The sequence below is a fragment of the Pongo pygmaeus genome, chromosome 1 (assembly GCF_028885625.2).
Source record: "Pongo pygmaeus isolate AG05252 chromosome 1, NHGRI_mPonPyg2-v2.0_pri, whole genome shotgun sequence".
In the NCBI taxonomy this organism is placed as follows: domain Eukaryota; kingdom Metazoa; phylum Chordata; class Mammalia; order Primates; family Hominidae; genus Pongo; species Pongo pygmaeus.
This window is the reverse complement of record NC_072373.2, coordinates 101,327,564-101,347,324: the sequence shown is the minus strand read 5'-3', so window position 1 is coordinate 101,347,324 and position 19,761 is coordinate 101,327,564. Positions and strand designations below refer to the sequence as shown.

Sequence of the window (19,761 nt, the reverse complement as noted above, 5' to 3'; positions counted from 1 at the left end):
TTATCTAAGTGTATTAATTGTTTGGTTGCTTTATAATTTTAATTTTATGTAATAATGAAATAAACATTAATGTTGTTTGGAATTTTAAATTTCAAGATAATTTTGTCCTTCTTTTATAAGGAATTTGTATTTACTAAAGATGTGAAAAAGAGAATGTCTTATCTTCACTTCTGCATCATCCTAACCCTGACCTCCCTAAAGCCCATAGCTCTTGTCATAGTCAGGAAATAGTGTTCTATCACTCCAGTAAATGGGGCCAACTCAATGGTAATACACAGATCTAAATTGGAGATATAGAGATTTTGTTCTCAACTACTGCAATAGAAAAGAATCATAGTCGTGAGTCACACAATTTTCGGGTTGACACTGCTTATAAGTGTCAACTATGCTGTAGAATAACTCTGAAATAAATGTATATCTATTAAACAAATACACATACATAAATAACGTGTCTAAATAACAATGTACATACGTTAATGAAAATGAACTTTATTGCTAAAAAAAATGTTATCACACAGGTACACACAATAGGATCATATAATGTTGAAAAATAGAGATGGGGAAAGGAACCAAGACAGGGAGAAAAGGAGGAATGGAGCGAGAAAAGGACAGATGGACAGAGGGACCTTGGAAAGGGGGGCGGAAGGGATGTAGGAAGTGGGAGGGAGGGAGGAAGGGAAGGACAGAGGGAGAAAGGGAGCAAGAGACAGAGAGAGGAAGACAGAGAGAAAAGTGGTCTTCTGCCTCCAGGACCAGCAGGACCTCTTACTCCGGGAAAATGCGGGGCTCCCAGTGCGGGCTAAGGACTCGGCCCACAGCTGCATCAGCCAGCGGGGTGCTCACTGGCCCTCCGGATCGCCAGCCTGGGTTAGTTCATCCCGGAGCCATTCAGATGAATTCCATCTCCCAAGGAATGAGCGAATTCCCCAGAGAGCAATGAGCTGAGAATCGGGTGGCAGTCTGTTTTTCATCCACATGGTTCACAGATGACATGTCCCCACTTTGAGCCCTGCAGCAGAGCGGGAGGTGGGTAGTCCCATGCACACAGGAGTCACACTCAGGCCGACTGAAGCATGATTTCGGATTCCACGTTTCTTTGCCCTCTGCAAGAGTGCCTGTTGCTCACGTGTCTCTGGGCCCCGAAAGCGTGATCATGTTGACGATTTGTTTCGCGAGCTCTGAGGGGACAAAGAAACTTCTAGGAAAGTGTGGAAAATCAGCATCATGTTGGCTCTCTCCTTTTCAGTTTCCATACAAGCCACATTGGATACTCCCCATGTTTCAGGAAACAGGAATCCGTCCTCAGGCCATCATGTTGGGGACTTTTCTTTTGTCTGTGGTTTTGCTCTCGTTTTCTACATGAAAATGAACGACATCCACACATATTTGTGTGTGCGACTGTCATGGCCACGGCGACACCCACAGATATTGCCGCCTTCACTGAGAGGGCCTGGGAAACTCAAGACCGTCATGGAGGTTCACTTCCACACTCCACCCTTCCAGGGTGGTTTCTCCCTGAAAATGTGTGCAAGCCCCAAGAGAGGCGTCCAGTTTCCATAGAATTACTGGAGAACTCCAGACAGCCAGCCCCAGAAGCCCATCTTTCCCCTCCCATCTGGCCCTACAGCCACATAGCCCACAAGGCTCTGATCGCAGCAGTTTTCAGCATCCAAGGGCGGGCTACTCTGGGCCCAAGGGTCCCGGAGTTCATGCATATTCATGAAGGGGTGTAGGTGGTAGGTCTTTATAAGGGCTGCTGGCAGGGTCGGCCTCCTGCCTGGGCCTACCTGCAGGACAGAGGCCGACTGAGGCCTACGTGAGCCGGCTGGCCTCTCTCTGCCCATGCCTGTCTATGAAATTATGCCAAGTGTCCCCGCGACGGCTCTCCGCACGCCTTCTGACAACGCTTTCCCCACGGAAGCTCAAGGACGAGGATCGTGAAGGAGACTCGTTTGTACCCAGAGCCAAAGGAATGCGAGCGTGCTTTGAATGGAACATGTAGCCGGGGCATCGCCACCAGAGAACAGTTGGCCTCAGCGATTGGCATTCTGGAGCCAAGGTTTCAGGAGAGATCACGCCTGCTGAGGCAGCATCGGCTGGGGTCTCAGCCCTGGCCTGGGAAACGCAGCCCGCAAGAAGGCAGGCGAAAGCGGACCGCCATCACCTGATCTCAGACCACAGCGCTCCTCTGAGCCTTTGAGAAAGATCGCTTTCCAGGCATCGCCACCAGAAAGAAGCTGGCCAGAGAGACCGGTCTCCCAGAGTTCAAGATTCAGATTTGGTTTCAGAATGGAAGGGCCAGATATCCAGGCCAGGGTGGCAGGACACCCACGCATGCAGGCGGTTTGTGCAACGTGGCCCCTGGCGTGTGTCACCCTCCTCCTTCCTCGGTCCCCGTCACCCACACGGGGCATGGGGGCATGGGGAATGAAGCTTCTCACACCCCATATGCCCTGCGTGCCTGGGGCTCTACCACAGGAGGCTTTTGTGAGCTAGGCAGCAAGGGCTGTCCCCATCCTCCAGCCCAGCCAGGATGCGCAGGCAGAAGGAATCTCCCAACCTGCCCTGACACTTGGAGATTTGTGTTCGCTGCCCTGATTCTTCTGGAAGTGGGGCTATCCCACCCTCAGACTCCTCGGTGACTTCCGCACCTGAATAGATGCCAGTGGGACAAGGACCTGCAGCATGGTGGCCTGCTGGACGTGTGCTCAGTGGGACAGCTTGGGCCCGCTCAAGCTGAGTCACAGGGGCAAAGTGTGCTTGCCCCACACACGTCCCACCAGAGTTCGTGGTAGGGCTAAAGCCCCAGTCTGCCAGGGCGGCATGGGAACCCAAATCCTGGGCACCTCCACCTCGGGAGCCCGAGACCCCGGAGGACTCCGTGTGTCAAGCACAGACGCAAGCCATCCAGGCGCCCTCCCAACCACTCCAGGAGCCTCAGCACTCATCTGCACTCACCTCCAGCCTGTTAAATAAGCTCCTGTCGACCCCAGAGTTTCCGCAAAAGGCACAACCTTTCCTAGATCCAGAGCCACTGGGGGAGCTGAAGGACGTGGAAGAGCCCTCTTTGTTGGAATCACTCCTTAGCCAGAAATAATACCGGGCTCTGCCGGAGGAGCTTTAAGACGGGGGGGGGGGGGGGGGGGGGGTGAGGTGGCAGGGCGGCGGCCTCTGGCCCAGTATGAAAAGGCGTGTCTTCCCTTCCAGTTCAACTGTCTAGGATCCCTGAGTTCCAGGTCCACAGGAGGGCTGTCATTCTTTCCTAAGCATCCTGGGGATCACAGAGCCGGCCCTAATACGGAAAGTTGGGCCATGTATGGCGCATGCGCGGGTCCGCAAACAGCCGCCTAGGCTTTCGGGACAGCCCAGGCGGAGCTCTCATCCCTTTTCCCCCACTAAGTTATTCAGTGGAGTAGGGGGCGGAGACCTCAGTCCCGCAAAACACTGGGCCTGGGCAGAAGCCAGGCCTGCTCTCCTTTCAGTGGCTCGACACCTCTGCCTCTTCGCTCCATGGTCACTCACCAACCTATGTCCCGCCGGTCTCCTCGCCAGCACCGTGGAGCACCTTGCAACTAAATGGAGACCCCGAGACACCACAAAACCGGGGTGCTGCCCTTTCCAGGCAAGAGGGAAGGCAGGCAGAGATGGGGAGAGGAATGGAGACAGAGTGGGAGAGAAGGATGGAGGAGGAAAAGGCTGGATGGACGGAGGGACTGTGGGAGGGAGGGAGGGAGAAAGGGAGGGAAGAACCAGGGGAGTGAGGGAAGAACAGAGGGAAGGATGGACAGAGGGAGAAAAGGCACAAGAAACAGAGAAAAGAAGGCAGAGAGAAAAATGGTCTTTCAAAGTCCAGGATTCAGATTTGGTTTCAGAATCGAAGGGCCAGGCGTCCAGTCCAGGGTGGCTGTGGGGGAAAGAAAGAGAGATCAGATTGTTACTGTGACTATGTAGAAAAAGGAAGACAAGAAACTCCATTTCAATCTGTACTAATAAAAATTGTTCTGCTTTGAGATGTTAATTTGTAACCTTAGCCCCAACCCTGTGCTTGCAGAAACATGTGCTGTGTTGACTCAAGGTTTAATGGATTTAGGGCTGTGTAGGATGTGCTTTGTTAAAAATGTGTTTGCAGGCAGTATGCTTGGTAAAAGTCATCGCCATTCTCTAGTCTCGATTAACCAGGGACACAATGGATTGCGGAAGGCCGCACGGACCTCTGCCCAAGAATGCCTGGGTATTATTCAAGGTTTCCCCCCACTGAGACAGCCTGAGATACAGCCTCCTGGGAAGGGAAAGACCTTACTGTCCCCCAGTCCAACACCCATAAAGGGTCTGTGCTGAGGAGGATTAGTGAAAGAGGAAGGCCTCTTTGCAGTTGAGATAAGAGGAAAGCATCTGTCTCCTGCTCATCCCTGAGAATGGAATGTCTCGGTGTAAAACACGATGGTACATTCTATTTACTGAGATAGGAGAAAACTGCCTTATGGCTGGAGTTGAGACATGCTGGTGGCAATACTGCTCTTTACTGCACTGAGATGTTTGTGTAGAGTCAAACATAAATCTGGCCTACGTGCACATCCAGGCATAGCACGTTTCCTTAAACCTATTTATGACACAGAGTTCTTTGCTCACATGTTGCCCTCTCCCTACCATTACCCTACTGTCCTGCCACATCCTCCTCACCAAGATAGTAGAGATAGTGATCTATAAATACTGAGGGAACTCAGAGACCAGTGTCTGTGCAGGTCCTCACTTGCTGAGCGCCAGTCCCCTGGGCCCACTTTCTTCCTCTATACTTTGTCTCTGTGTCTTATTTCTTTTCTCAGTCTCTCATTTCTACCTTTCAAGAAATACCAACAGGTGTGCAAGGGAGGCCCCCTTCATCTGGTGCCCAATGTGGGTGCCTTTCTCTATGGTGAAGATATGCTAGAGTGTAATCGTTGAGGACAAGTCGACAAGAGATTCCGGTAAGCTTGTGCGCTTGGGGGAATGCAGGGTAACACTGGGACAAACTGAAAGTGAATATACCTCTTATCTCAGCTTTATTAATATTATTTTAAGAAAAGTGGGAGTTAGAGTCTCTACAGAAAATCTAATCATGCTATTTCAAACAATAGAACAATTCTGCCCATGGTTTCCAGAACAGGGAACTTTAGATCTAAAAGACTGGGAAAAAAATTGGTAAAGAATTAAAACAAGCAAACAGGGAGGGTAAAATCATCCCACTTACAGTATGGAATGATTGGACCATTATTGAAGTAGCTTTGGAACCGTTTCAAACAGGAGAAGAGTTTCAGTTTCTGATGCCCCTGAAAGCTGTGTAATAAATTGTGAAGAAGAGGCAGGGACAGAATTCGAGAAAGGAACAGAAAGTCCACATTGTAAATATGTAGCAGAGTCTGTAATGGCTTGGTCAATGCAAAATGTTGACTACAATCAATTACAGGAGGTAATATATTCTGAACCATCAAAATTGGGGGGAAAAGGTCCAGAATTATTGGGGCCATCAGTCTACACCACGATGGCCAACTCCTCCTCCAGCGGTTCAGCTGCCTGTAACATTACAACCTCAAATGCAGCTTAGACAAGTACAAACCCCAAGAGAATATCAAATAGAAAAGGATTGAGTCTTTATCATGGCAATGCCAATCCAGATACAGTATCCACAATATCAGCTGGTAGAAAATAAGACCCAACCACCGGTAGCCTATCAATACTGGCCGCCAGCCGAAATTCAGTATCGGCCACCCCCAGAAAATCAGTAGGGACAGCCAGAATGTTTCCAGCACTGCAGGGCAAGGCGTTATATAGCCTCAGCCACCCACTGTGAGACTTAATCCTATATCACTACCTAGTGGACAGGGTAGTGCATTACATGAAATTATTGATAAGGCAAGAAAACAAGGAGATATTGAAGCATGGCAGTTCCCAGTAATATTAGAGCTCATATCACCTGGAGAAGGGGACTAAGAGGGAGCGCCTCCCCAAGCTGATGCCAGATATGAGTCCTTTACTATGAAAATGCTAAAAGACATGAAAAAGGGAGTAAAACAGTATGGACCCAACTCCCTTTATATGAGAATATTATTAGATTCCATTGCTCATGGAAATAGACTTATTCCTTATGATTGGGAAATTTTGGCCAAACCATCACTCTAACCTTCTCAATTTTTACAATTTAAGACCTGGTGGATTGATGGGGTACAAGAACACGTCCAAAAAAAGAGGGCCGCCAATCCTCCAGTTAACATAGATGCAGATCAACTATTAAGAACAGGTCAAAATTGGAGCACTATTAATCAACAAGCAGTAACGCAAAATGAGGCCATTAAACAAGTTAGAGCTATCTGCCTTAGGGCCTGGGAAAAAAATCCAAGACCCAGGAAATGCCAGGCCCTCATTCAATACAAGAAGACATGGCTCTAAAGAGCCTTACCCTGGTTTTGTGACAAGACTCCAAGATGCTGTTCAAAAGTCAATTACTGATGAGAATGCCCATAAGGTCATAGAGGAGTTGATGGCATACGAAAACGCCAATCCTGAGTGTCAATCAGCCATTAAGCCATTAAAAGGGAAGGTCCCGGCAGGATCAGGTGTAATCTCAGAGTAGGTAAAAGCCTGTGATGGGATTGGAGGAGCTATGCATAAAGCTGTGCTAATGGCTCAAGCAATAACTGGAGTCACTTTAGGAGGACAAGTTAGAACATTTGGGAGAAAATATTATAATTGTGGTCAAATTGTTCATCTAAAAAAGAATTGCCCAGTCTCAAATAAGCAAAATATAACAACTCAAACTACTACTAATTCAAGATGGATTAACGACTTAGACGTTAGACCTAAAACCATAAAAACTCTAGAAGAAAACCTAGGCATTACCATTCAGGACAGAGGCATGGGCAAGTACTTCATGTCTAAAACACCAAAAGCAATGGCAATAAAAGCCAAAATTGATAAATGGAATCTAATTAAACTAAAGAGCTTCTGCACAGCAAAAGAAACTACCATCAGAGTGAACAGCAACCTACAAAATGGGAGAAAATATTCGCAACCTACTCATCTGACAAAGGGCTAATATCCAGAATCTACAATGAACTCAAACAAATTTACAAGAAAAAAACAAACAACCCCATCAAAAAGTGGGCAAAGGATATGAACAGACACTTCTCAAAAGAAGACATTTATGCAGCCAACAGACACATGAAAAAATGCTCATCATCACTGGCCATCAGAGAAATGCAAATCAAAAGCACAATGAGATACCATCTCACACCAGTTAGAATGGCAATCATTAAAAAGTCAGGAAACAACAGGTGCTGGAGAGGATGTGAAGAAATAGGAACACTTTTACACTGTTGGTGGGACTGTAAACTAGTTCAACCATTGTGGAAGTCCGTGTGGCAATTCCTCAGGGATCTAGAACTAGAAATACCATTTGACCCAGCCACCCCATTACTGGGTATATACCCAAAGGACTATAAATCATGCTGCTATAAAGACACATGCACACGCATGTTTATTGCGGCACTATTCACAATAGCAAAGACTTGGAACCAACCCAAATGTCCAACAATGATAGACTGGATTAAGAAAATGTGGCATATATACACCATGGAATACTATGCAGCCATAAAAAATGATGAGTTCATGTCCTTTGTAGGGACATAGATGAAACTGGAAATCATCATTCTCAGTAAACTACCGCAAGGACAAAAAACCAAACACTGCATGTTCTCACTCATCGGTGGGAATTGAACAATGAGAACACATGGACACAGGAAGGAGAACATCACACTCTGGGGACTGTTTTGGAGTGGGGGGAGAAGGCAGGGGAGAGGGATAGCATTAGGAGATATACCTAATGCTAAATGACGAGTTAATGGGTGCAGCACACCAGCATGGCACATGTATACATATGTAACTAACCTGCACATTGTGCATATGTACCCTAAAACTTAAAGTATAATAATAATAAAAAAAAGAAAAAAGAAAAACTTGGACAACCCACAAAAAATAAAAATAAAAATAAAATATAAAGAGCCACCTGGCCTATGTCCAAGATATGGAAAAGGAAACCATTGAGCTAATCAATATCATTCTAAATTTGATAAAAATGGGCAACCATTGTTGGGAAATGGGAAGAGGGGACAGCCTCTGGCCCCGCAACCAACTGGGGCATTCCCGATTCAGCCCTTCGTTCCTCAACGTTTTCAGGGGCAACAACCCCAGCTGTCACAAGTGCCTCAAGGAATGCGCCAGTTACCACAATACAACAATGTTCCCCCACCACAAGCGGCAGTGCAGCAGTAGATTTATGTACTATACAAGCAATTTCTCTGCTTCCAGGGGAGCCCACACAAAAAATCCCCACAGGGGCATATGGCCCACTGCCTGAGGGGACTGTAGGACTCATCTTAGGAAGATCAAGTTTAAATCTAAATGGAGTTCAAATTCTTACTGCTGTGGTTGATTCAGACTACAAAGGCAAAATTCAATTGGTTGTTAGCTCCTGAATTCCTTGCAGTGCCAGTCCAGGAGACGGGATTGCTCAATTATTACTCCTGCCTTATATTAAGGTTGGAAACAGTGAGATACAAAGAACAGGAGGGTTTGGAAGCACTGATACAGCAGGAAAGGCTGCATATTGGGAAAGTAAGGTCTCAGAAATCAGACCTGTGTGTAAGGCCATTATTCAAGTAAAACAGTTTGAAGAGTTAGAAGACCCTGGAGCAGATGTCTCTATCATTGCCTTAAATCAATGGCCAAAAAATTGGACTAAACAAAAGGCTGTTACAGGACTTGTTGGCATAGGCACTGCCTCAGAAGTGTATCAAAGTACTATGATTTTACACTGTTTAGGCTGGATAATCAAAAAAGTACTGTTCACCCAATGATTACTTCAATTCCTGTTAATCTGTGGGGTCGAGATTTATTACAATGGGATGCAGAAATCACTATGCCCACTCCATTATACAGCCCCACGAGTCAAACAATCATGACCAAAATGGGATATGTACCAGGAAAGGGACTGGGAAAGAGTGAAAACGGCATTAAAGTCCCAATTGAGGCTGAGGAAAATCAAGAAAAAAAAGGAAGAGTGTATCCTTGATAGGGGTGGCCACTGTAGAGCCTCATGAACCCATTTCATTAACTTGGAAAAGAGAAAAACCTGTATGGGTAAGTCAGTGGCCACTACCAAAACAAAAACTGGAGGCTTTACATTTATTAGCAAAGGAACAATTAGAAAAGGGACATACTGAGCCTTCATTTTTGCCTTGGAATTCTCCTGTGTTTGTAATTCAGAAAAAAATCCAGCAGATGGCATATGTTAACTGACTTAAGGGCCATAAATGCCGTAATTCAACCCATGGGGCCTCTCCAACCCGGGTTGCCTGCTCCTGCCACGATCCCAAAAGACTGGTCTTTAATTATAATTGATTTGAGGGATTGCCTTTTCACCATTTCTCTGGAGGAGCAGGATTTAAAAAAATTTGCTTTTACTATATCAGCCATAAACAATAAGGAACCAGCCAGCAGGATTCAGTGGAAAGTGTTATCTCAGGGAATGCTTAATAGTCCAACTATTTGTCAGACTTTCATAGGTCAAGCTCTTCAACCAGTTAGAGACAAGTTTTCAGACTGTTATATCATTCATTATGTTGACGATATTTTGTGTGCTGCAGAAATGAGAGACAAATTAATTGACTCTTACACATTTCTGCAAGCACAGGTTGCCAACACAGGACTGACAATAGCATCCGATAAGATTCAAACTTCTACTCCTTTTCATTATTTGGGGATGCAGATAGAAAGTAGAAAAATTAAGCCACAAAAAATAGAAATAAGAAAAGACACATTAAAAACATTAAATGACTTTCAAAAATTGCTAGGAGATATTAATTGGATTCGGCCAACTCTAGGCATTCCTACTTATGCCATGTCAAATTTGTTCTCTATCTTAAGAGGAGACCCAGACTTAAATAGTAAAAGAATGTTAGCCCCAGAGGCAACAAAAGAAATTAAATTCGTGGAAGAAAAAATTCAGTCAGCACAAATAAATAGAATAAATCCCTTAGCCCCATTCCAACTTTTGATTTTTGCTACTACACATTCTTCAACAGGCATCAGTGTTCAAAATACTGATCTTGAGGAGTAGTCATTCCTCCCTCACAGTATGTTAAGACTTTTACATTGTACTTGGATCAAATAGCTACATTAATTTGCCAGGCAAGATTATGAATAATAAAATTGTTTGGAAATGACCCAGACAAAATAGTTGTTTCTTTAAACAAGGAACAAGTTAGACAAGCCTTTATCAATTCTGGTGCATGGCAGAGTGGTCTTGCTAATTTTGTAGGAATTATTGATAATCATTACCCAAAAGCAAAAATCTTCCAGTTTTTAAAATTAACTACTTGGATTTTACCTAAAATTACCAGAAATAAACCTTTAGAAAATTCTCTGACAGTGTTTACTGATGGTTCCAGCAATGGAAAAGTGGCTTACACAGGACCAAAAGAGCAAGTCATCACAACTTAATATCAATTGGCTCAAAGAGCAGAGTTGGTTGCAGTCATTACAGTGTAACAAGATTTTAATCAACCTATTATTATTGTATCAGATTCTGCCTATGTAGTACAGGCTACAATGGAGGTTGAGACAACTCTAATTAAATATAGCATGGATGATCAGTTAAACCAGCTGTGCAATTTATTACAACAAACTGTGAGAAAAAGAAATTTCCCATTTTATATTACTCATATTTGAGCACACACTAATTTACCAGGGCCTTTAACTAAAGTAAATGAACAAGCTGACTTTCTGGTTTCATCTGCATTCATAAAAGCAAAAGAACTTCATGCTTTGACTCATGTAAATGCAGCAGGATTAAAAAAGAAATTTAATGTCACATGGAAACAGGCAAAAAATATTGTACAACATTGCACCCAATGTCAAGTCCTATACCTGCCCACTCAAGAGTCAGGAGTTAATCCCAGAGGTCTATGTCCTAATGAGTTATGGCAAATGGATGTCACGCATGTACCTTCATTTGGAAAATTATCATGTGTCCATGTAAAAGTTGATACTTATTCACATTTCATATGAGCAACCTGCCAGACTGGAGAAAGTACTTTCCAAGTTAAAAAACATTTATTATCATGACTTTTGCTGTCATGGGAGTTCCAGAAAAAATTAAAACTGACGATGGAGCAGGATACTGTAGTAAAGCTTTCCAAAAATTCTTAAATCAGTGGAAAATTACACATACAATAGGAATTCCCTATAATTCCCATGGACAGGCCATAGTTGAAAGAACTAATAGAACACTCAAAACTCAATTAGCTAAACAAAAAGAAGGGGGAGACAGTAAGGAGTGTATCACTCTTCAGATGCAACTTAATCTAGCACTTTATAGTTTACATTTTTTAAACATTTATAGAAATCAGACTCCTACCTCTGCAGAACAACATCTCACTGGTAAAAAGAACAGCCCACATGAAGGAAAACTGATTTGGTGGGAAGACAGCAAAAATAAGACATGGGAAACAGGGAAGATGGTAACGTGGAGGAGAGGTTTTGCTTGTGTTTCACCAGAAGAAAATCAGCTTCCTGTTTGGATACCCACTAGACATTTGAAGTTCTACAATGAACCCATCGGAGATGCAAAGAAAAGCACCTCCACAGAGAGGGAAACACCACAGTTGGGCACCATCAACTCACAAGATGAACAAAATGGTGGTGTCAGAAGAACAGATGAAGCTGCCATCCACCAAGAAAGCAGAGCTGCTGACTTGGGCACAATTAAAGAAGCTGACACAGTTAGCTAAAAAAGCCTAGAGACCACAAAGGTGACACAAACTTCAGAGAATACGCTGCTTGCAGCTTTGATGATTGTATCAATGGTGGTAAGTCTCCCCATGCCTGCAGGAGCAGCGGCAGCTAATTATACCTACTGGGCCTATGTGCCTTTCCTACCCTTAATTTGGGCAGTCAGATGGATGGATAATCCTATTGAAGTATAAGTTAATAATAGTGTATGGGTACCTGGCCCCCCAGATGATCGTTGCCCTGCCAAACCTGAGGAAGGAGGAATAATAATGAATATTTCCACTGGGTATCATTATCCTCTTATTTGCCTAGGGAGAGCACCAGGATGTTTAATACCTGCAATCCAAAATTGGTTGGCAGAAGTACCTGCTGTCAGTACCACCAGTAGATTTACTTATCACATGGTAACTGGAACGTCACTCAGGCCTCAGGTAAATTACTTATAGTACTTTTCTTATCAAAGATAATTAAAATTTAGGCCTAAAGGAAAGCCTTGCCCCAAGGAAATTCCCAAAGGGTCAAAAGGCACAGACGTTTTAGTTTGGGAAGAATGTGTGGCCAATAGTGCAGTGATACTGCAAAACAATGAATTCAGAACTACTATAGATTGGGCACCTTGAGGTCAACTCTACCACAATTGAACAGGACAAACTCAATCGTGTCCCAGTGCACAAGTGAGTCTAGCTGTTAATAGTGACTTAGCAGAAAGTTTAGACAAACGTGAGCACAAAAAATTACAGTCTTTCTATCCTTGGGAATGGGGAGAAAAAGGAATCTCTACTCCAAGACCAAAAATAATAAGTCCTGTTTCTGATCCTGAACATCCAGAATTATGAAGGCTTACTGTGGCCTCACATTGCATTAGAATTTGGTCTGGAAATCAAGCTATAGAAACAAGAGATCGTAAACCATTTTATACTATCCACCTAAATTCCAATCTAAAAGTTCCTTTGCAAAGTTGTGTAAAGCCCCCTTATATGCTAGTTGTCGGAAACATAGTTATTAAACCAGATGCTCAAACTATAACCTGTGAAAATTGCAGATTGTTTACTTGCATTGATTTGACTTTTAATTGGCAGCACCATATTCTACTAGTGAGAGCAAGAGAAGGCTTGTGGATCCCTGTGTCCATGGTCCAACCGTGGGAGTCCTCGTCATCCGTCCATATTTTGACTGAAATATTAAAAGTCATTCTAAATAGATCCAAAAGGTTCATTTTTACTTTAATTGCAGTGATTATGGGATTAATTGCTGTCACAGCTATGGCCGCTGTGGCAGGAGTTGCATTACACCCTTCTGTGAAAACGGTAAACTTTGTTAATGACTGGCAAAGAAAACTCTACAAGATTGTGGAATTCACAATCTGGTATTGATCAAAAATTGGCAAATCAAATTAATAATCTTAGACAAGCTGTCATTTGGATGGGATATAGGCTCATGGGCTTGGAACATCGTTTTGAGTTACAGTGTGACTGGAATACGTCAGATTTTTGTATTACACCAAGAGTTTATAAAGAGTCTGAACATCAATGGGACATGGTTAGATGCCATCTAAAGGGAAGAGAAGATAATCTTACCTTAGATATTTCCAAATTAAAAGAACAAATTTTTGAAGCCTCAAATGCCCATTTAAATTTAGTACCAGGAACTGAGGCAATTGCAGGAGTTTCTGATGGCCTCACAAATCTTAACCCTGTCACTTGGGTTAAGACCACCGGAAGTTCAACTATTGTAAATTTCATCTTAATCCTTGTGTGCCTGTTCTGTCTGTTGTTAGTCTGCACGTGTAACCAGCAGCTCTGAAGAGACAGCAGCCATCAAGAATGGGCCATGATGACAATGGTGGTTTTGTCAAAAAGAAAGAGGGGAAATGTGAGGAAAAGAAAGAGAGATCAGACTGTTACTGTGTCTATGTAGAAAGAAGTAGATATAAGAAAGTCTATTTTGTTCTGTACTAGGAAAAATTCTTCTGCCTTGAGATACTGTTAATCTGTAACCCTAGCCCCAACTCTGTGCCCGCAGAGACATGTGCTGTGTTGACTCAAGGTTTAATGGATTTAGGGCTATGCAGGATGTGCTTTGTTAAAAATGTGTTTACAGGCAATATGCTTGGTAAAAGTCATCACCATTCTCTAATCTCGAGTACCCAGGGACACAATACACTGCAGAAGACCACAGAGACCTCTGAACAGGAAAGCCAGGTATTGTCCAAAGTTCGTCCCCAGGTGATAGCCTGAGATATGGCCTCATGGGTCGTTCCCCAGCCTGACACCCATAAAGGGTCTGTGCTGAGGAGGATTAGTGAAAGAGGAAGGCCTCTTTGCAGTTGAGACAAGAGGAAGGCATCAGTCTCCTGCTTGTCCCTGGGAATGGAATGCCTCCGTGTTAAACTTGATCATACGTTCTATTTACTGAGATAGGAGAAAGTGCCTTATGGCTAAAGGTCAGACATACTGGTGGCAATACTGCTCTCTAATGCACTGAGATGTTTGTGTAGAGTCAAACATAAATCTGGTCTACATGCACATTAAGGCACAACGCATTTCTTTAACTTATTTGTGACACAGAGATCTTTGCTCACATGTTTTTCTGCTGACACTTACCTCACTATTACCCAGTAGTCCTGCCACATCCTGCTCTCTGAGATGGTAGAGATACTGATCAATAAATACTAAGGGAAATCAGAGACCAGTGCCAGTGCGGGACCTCAGTATGCTGAGCGCAAGTCCCCTGGGCCCACAGTTCTCTCTCTACACTTTGTCTCTGTGTCCTATTTCTTTTGTCAGTCTCTCATCCCAACTGCGGAGAAACACCCACATGTGTGCAGGGTCTGGCCCCCTTCATTATTCAATAAAAAAAAGGCTTAACACTGTGAGATGAAAGCTCACATACCAAACCAGTTTCTCAGAACGCTTCCTTCTAGTTTTTCTCTGAAGATATTTCCTTTTTTCCCATAGGCCTCAATGTGCTCCCAAATATCCCTTTGCAGATTCTACAAAAACAGTGTCTCCAAACTGCTGTCAAAAGAAAGGTTTAACTCTGTGAGATGAATACACACATCACAAAGCAGTATCTCAGAAAGCTTCTTTCTAGTTTTTCTCTGAAGATATTTCCTTATTCACAATAGGCCTCAATGTGCTCCCAAATATCCCCTCGCAGATTCTACAAAAACAGTGTTTCCAACTGCTCAATAAAAAGAAAGGTTTAACTCTGTGAGATGAATGCACACATCACGAAGCAGGTTCTCAGCTTCTTTCTAGTTTTTATCCAAAGATATTTCATTTTTCAGTTTAGGCCTCAATGTGCTCCCAAATATCCCTTTGCAGATTCTAAAAAAACAGTGTTTCCAAACTGCTCAATCAAAAGAACATTTTAACTCTGTGAGAAGAAAGCACACATCAAAAAGCAGTTTCTCACAAAGTTTCTTTCTAGTTTTACTCTAAAGATATTTCCTTTGTCACCATAGGCCTCAATGCACTCAAAAATAGTCCTTTACAAATTCTACAAAAACAGGATTTCCAAACTGCTCAATCAAAAGAAGGGATTAACACTGTGACATGAATGCACTCATCACAAAGCAGTTTCTCAGAAAGCTTCTTCCTAGTTTTAATCTGAAGATATTTCCTTTTCACCATAGGCCTCAATGCGCTCCCAAATATCCCTTCACAGATTCTACAAACACAATGTTTCTAAACTGCTTGATCAAAAGAAAGGTTTGACTCTGTGAGATGAATGCACACCTCATAAAGCAGTCTCTCAGAAATCCTCTTTCTAGTTTTTATCTGAAGATATTTCCTTCTTCACCATATGCCTGAATGGGCTCCCAAATATCCCTTCGCAGATTCTACAAAAAGAGTGTATCCAAATTTCTCAATCAAAAGAGGTTTAACTCTGTGAGATGAAAGCACACACCACAAAGCAATTTCTCAGAAAGCTTCTTTCTAGTTTTTATCTGAAGATATTTCCTTTTTCACCATAGGCCTCAATGCGCTCACATATATCCCTTCCCAGATTCTACAAGAACATTGTTTCCAAACTGCTCAATCAAAAGAAAGATTTAACTCTGTGAGATAAATGTACACATCACAAAATGGTTTCTCAGAAAGCTTCTTTCCAGTTTTTATCTGAAGATATTTCCTTTTTCTCAATAGGCTTCAATGCACTCCCCAATATCACTTTGCAGGTTCTACAAAACAGTGTTTCCAAACTGCTCAATCAAAAGAAAGGTTTAACAGTGTGAGAAGAATGTATACATCACAAAGTGGTTTTTCAGAAAGCTTCTTTCTAGTTTTTCTTGGAACATATTTCCTTTTTCACTCTGGGCTGCAATGTGCTCCCAAATATCCCTTCACAGAATCGAAAAAACAGTGTTTCCAAACTGATAAGCCAAAAGAAAGGTTTAACTATGTGAGATGACTGCCCACATCACAAAGCAGTGTCTCAGAAAGCTTCTTTCTAGCTTTTACCTGAAGATATTTGGTCTTTCACTGTAGGCCTAAATTTGCTCCCAAATATCCATTCACAGATTCTACAAAAACAGTGTTTCCAAGCTGCTCAATCAAAAGAAAGGTTTAACTCTGTGAGATGAATGCACATATTGCAAAGCAGTTTCTCAGAAAGCTTCTTTCTCGTTTTTCTCTGAAGATGTTTGCTTTTTAAACAAAGGACCCAATGCACTCCCAAATATCCCTTCACAGATTTTACAAAAGCAGAGTTTCAAAAACGTGCAACCAAAAGAAAGGTTTAACTCTGTGAGAAGAATGCACACATCACATAGCGATTTCTCTGAAAGTTTTTTTCTAGTTTTTATCTGAAGATATTTCCTTTTTCACCATAGGCCTCAATGTGCTCCTAAATGTCATTCATAGATTCTACAAAAACAGTGTTTCCTAACTGCTCAATCTAAAGAAAGGTTTAACTCTGTGGGAACAATATGCACATCACAAAGCAGTTTCTCAGAAAGCTTCTTTGTAATTATTATCAGAAAATATTTCCTTTTTCAAATAGGCCTCAATCTGCTCCCAAATATCCCTTTGCAGATCCTACAAAAACAGTGTATCCAAACTGCTCCATCAAATGTAAGATTTAACTCTGTGAGATCAAGCAATGCATCACATACCAGTTTCTCAGAAAGTTTCTTTCTCATTTTTATCTGAAGATATTTCCTCTTTCACCATATGCCTAAATGTGCTTCCAAATATCCCTTCGCAGATTCTACAAAAATAGTGTTTACAAACTGCTAAGTCAAAAGAAAGGTTTAACTCTGTGAGATGAATGCACACATCACAAAGCATTTTCTCAGACAGGTTCTTTCTAATTTTTACTGAAGATATTTCCTCTCTCACCATCAGCTTCAATTTTCTCCCAAATACCCCTTTGCAGATCCTACAAACACAGTGTTTCCAAATGGCTCAATCAAAAGAATGTTTTCACTCTGTGAGATGAATGCACACATCAGAAAGCAATTTCTCAGAGAGCTTCTGTGTGGTTTTCATCTGAAGATATTACCTTTTTCACCACAGGCCTCAAGCACTCCCAAATATTCCTTCATGGATTCTACAAAAAGAGTGTTTCCAATCTGCTCTATCAAAAGAAAGGTTTATCTCTGTGAGATGAATGCAAAAATCACAAAGCAGTTCCTCAAAAGCTTCTTTCTAGTTTTTATCTGAAGATATTTAATTTTTCATTGTAGGCCTCAGTGCACTCCCAAATATCCCTTCTCAGATTCTACAAAAACAGTCATTCCAAACTGCTCAATCAAAAGAAAGATATAACTCTGTGAGAAGAATGAACACATCACAAAGCAGTTTCTCACAAAGTTTCTTTATAGTTTTTATCTGAAGTTATTTCCTTTTTCTCTGTAGGCCTCAATGTAATCCCAAATATTGATTTGCAGATTCTACAAAAACACTTTACAAACTGTTCAATCAAAAGAAAGATTTAACTCTGTGAGAGGAATGCACAAGTCATGAAGCAGTGTCTCAGATAGCTTCTTTGTAGTTTTCATCTGAGGATATTTCCTTTTTCACTGTAGCCTTCAATGTGCTCTCAAAGATCCCTTCACAGATTCTACAATAACAGTGTTTCAAACTGTTCAATCAAAATAAAAGTTTAACTCTGTGAGATGAATGGACACATGACAAAGAGATTTCTCAGAAAGCTACTTTCTTGTTTTTATCTGAGGATATTTCCCTCCTCAACATAGGCCCTAGTGTGCTCCCAAATTTCACTTTGGAGATTCTACATAAACAGTGTATCCAATTTGCTCAGTCAAACGAAAGCTTTAACACTGTGGGATGAATGCATACATCACAAAGCGCTTTCTCAGAAAATTTCTTTCTACTTTTTATCTAAAGATATTTACTCTTTCACTATAGGACTAAATGCGCTCCTAAATATCCCTTTGCAGATTCTACATAAATAGTGTTTCCACACTGCTCAATCAAAAGAAAGGTTTAACTCTGAGAGATGAATGCACACATCAGAAAGTAATTTCTCAGAAAGCTTCTTTCTAGTTTTTATCTGAAGATATTTCCTCTTTCACCATAGGCCTGAAGGCACTCCCAAATATCCTTTCACAGATTCTACAAAAACAATGTTTCCAAACTGCTCAATCAAAGGAAAGGTTTAACACTGTGATTTGAATTCACACATCTCAAAGAAGTTTCTCAGAAAATTTCTTTCTAGTTTTTATCTGAAGATATTTCCTTTTTCACCATAGGCCTCAATGTGCTCCCAACTATCTCTTCACAGATTCCACAAAAACCGTGTTCCCAAACTGTTCTATCAAAAGAGAGGTTTAACTCTGTGAGATAAATGCAAATATCACAAAGCAGTTTCTCAGAAAGCTTCTTTCTAGTTTTTATCTGAAGACGTTTCCATATTTACCATAGGACTCAATGCACTACAAAATATCCCTTCAAAGATTCTACAAAAACAGTGCTTCCAAATTGCTCAATCAGAAGAAAAGTTTATCTCTGTGAGATGAATGCCAGCATCACAATGTAGTTTCTCAAAACTTCTTTGAAGTTTTTATCTGAAGATATTTCCTTCTTCTCCAAAGGCCTCAATGCGCTTCCATATATCCCTTCACAGAGTATAGAAAAATGGTGTTTCCAAACTTCTCTATCTAAAGAAAGGTTTATCTCTGTGACATGAATGCATATATCACAAAGCTGTTTCTCAGAAAGTTTCTTTCTAGTTGTTATCTGAAGATATTTCCTTTTTCACCATAGGCCTGAATGCACTCTGAAATATCCCTTCACAGATGCTACAAAAACCGTGTTTCCAAACTGATCAATCAAAGGAAAGGTTTAAGTCTGTGATTTGAATTCACACCTCAGGAATAAGTTACTCAGAAAGCTTCTTTCTACTTTTTATCTGAAGATATTTCCTTTTTCACCATAGGCCTCATTGCGCTCCCAAATATCCCTTTGCAGAGTACACAAAAACAGTTTCCAAACTGATCAATCAAATGAAAGGTTTAACTCTGTGAAAAGAAAGAATGCATCATGAAGCGGTTTCTCACAAAGCTTCTTTATGGTTTTTACCTGAAGATATTTCCTTTTTCACTGCAGGCCTCAATGCACTCCCAAATATCGCTTCGTAGAGTATACCAAGACAGAGTTTCCAAACTGCTCCGTCAAAGGAAAAGTTTATCTCTGTGAGATGAATGCACACATCTCAAAGTGGTTCCTCAGATAGCTTCCTTCTGGTTTTTATCCTGAGGTATTCACTTTTTTGCCATTGGCCTCAAAGAACTCCCAAATGTCCATTCACAGAATTAACAAAAAGAGCGATTCCAAACTGCTGAATTAAAAGAAAAGTTTAACTCTGCATGATGAATGCTAACATCACAAAGACGTTTCTGAGGTAACTTCTTCCTAGTTTTTATCCTGGGATATTTGCTTTTTCACCATTGGCCTCAATGAGCTACCA

The 19,761-nt window shown here is 41.9% G+C and overlaps 3 pseudogenes; all 3 read left to right on the top strand.

The window, feature by feature from the left end:
* Positions 1 to 1,860: 1,860 nt before the first annotated feature.
* On the top strand, positions 1,861 to 2,642 carry LOC129028568 (double homeobox protein 1-like; annotated as a pseudogene).
* Positions 2,643 to 3,316: 674 nt separating this feature from the next.
* On the top strand, positions 3,317 to 8,304 carry LOC129028572 (endogenous retrovirus group K member 113 Gag polyprotein-like; annotated as a pseudogene).
* Positions 8,305 to 11,640: 3,336 nt separating this feature from the next.
* Positions 11,641 to 13,657, top strand: LOC129028592 (endogenous retrovirus group K member 104 Rec protein-like; annotated as a pseudogene).
* Positions 13,658 to 19,761: the final 6,104 nt, after the last annotated feature.